Source organism: Tamandua tetradactyla, chromosome 9, assembly GCF_023851605.1.
Source record: "Tamandua tetradactyla isolate mTamTet1 chromosome 9, mTamTet1.pri, whole genome shotgun sequence".
NCBI lineage: Eukaryota > Metazoa > Chordata > Mammalia > Pilosa > Myrmecophagidae > Tamandua > Tamandua tetradactyla.
Genome location: NC_135335.1, coordinates 67,319,950 through 67,321,814, shown reverse-complemented (window position 1 = coordinate 67,321,814; position 1,865 = coordinate 67,319,950).

Below are 1,865 nucleotides of genomic sequence, written 5' to 3'. Positions count from 1 at the left end.
AAAACAGAGGGAGAAAAACTATAACAAATGCCAAGAAAGTAGATATAAAATTCAGGGTTATGATTGCTAATAATAGTATGATTAGAGATGAACACAAGGAGCCTTTTGGAACACCAGCCACATTCTTTTTCTTAATAAGTGATGCTTATATAACAGCGTGGCTTAGAGTTATTTTTATATTGCACATATGTATTTTTGTAGTGTCTGTGGGTATGTTCTTACTACAGGATGAGAAGAAATGCAATCAACAAATTTTTAATGGAAAACTGTAAGTTAAAAATAAAATCTTGTGATATCTATTTCCTCTTTCCTATCTTTATACCATAAATATGATTGCTGCAGTTCCTACAAAACATGTTTTATGTTTCTTATAAGGGAGAGTTTTGAAAGGACAACAAGCACTGCATTAACATATCTTAAACACTACCACTTTAAAAAAAATAAGTCTATGTCTTATATTGATGATGCTGTCGAGCAAACCCATGTTAAATTGTAGTCATCTGTCAACAGAGCCCTGATTACAAGACTTGGACTTGACATTAATCTTTGATATCCATTCAGGAGTTGTCATCTTCCTCTATTCCTCTAGAAAATCCTCTCTGCTCTTCTTAGCATTTAAATAAACTGAAATTATAACCATAGAGTGAAATCTGCCCATTCAAGCTTTACATTTACTTTATAATATAATAAAAATCAACTATGGATCAAGAAATGCAACTTCCCTGACCAATAGTTTGATGAATGTTTAATGATATAATTGTAATTATATTTATTTTACCACCAAGTTTACCAAAGTCAAATTCTAAATACTTTGGAAAAATAGCTTGCCCAGCACATCATACCCTTTTGTTCATTTACGCTTTTAAAAATATTCATACGTGGCTACAGCCTTTTACACTTGATTGTAAACAAATTTTAGTGGCATCAAATTGTTTCAAATCTTCTCAGATATCTAATGGAGTAGTATGGGAAGGAAGTAATATTTGAGAAAAAAATATTTTTTCATAATAATCTCAGTATGTTTTCATAACAGAATTGGAAGTTTATGTAATTCAAACTGGAGTTTTTATCAGGTAGTACAAACATTTTTCACAATTAAACATATTTACCTAATAAGACCCAACTTATGTTTTGTCTAATGGTTTTAGGAGGAAGAAAATAGGATTCTATCACAATGCAATATTCATTGAACTGGATATTTTTAATGGATTAAAGCACTCTTAAGTTACTTTTTGATAGAAATAAAAATAAATTCATTAACAGTTCTCAAGATCTCAAGATGTTCTTATATTTCTTTCAGATTCTGAGGGGATGTATCCTTTGGAATTCCTAAATCATTTTTAGAGACAAAATGTTGGTGCGATAAATATCCCAATATCTAAGATGTTCTGAAATATGCAAATATCTAAATATCTAAGAAATATGTCAGCATTTCTTAAAGTAATTCCTACTATTAAACTGCTTTTACTTCACTGGAAACAGAAAATATTGACAATTCTCTATTTTGAAATTGTAGGATTATTATAATCCAAATAGGTTAAATTCCTTGAAAATCAAGTACATTTTATATAGGGAAAAATATTTTTTTATTTGGAGATGAAAATATGAATCAAGCATGGGCTTCAATTAATATAATTATATCAATATCAGTCATAATTTGGAACATATGCATGATAATATAAGATGTTAACAATAGGGAAGACAGGTCTGGGGTATGTGGAAATTCTCCATGCTTTAAAGTCTACTAAAAAACGTCATTGGAGGCAGTTGCACCCTGAAATCAACCAAGAAAATATTTTAAATGTGAACTATATATGTGGCATTCGGGTATGGTAGTATCCTTCCCACATTACTCCTCTCACAGT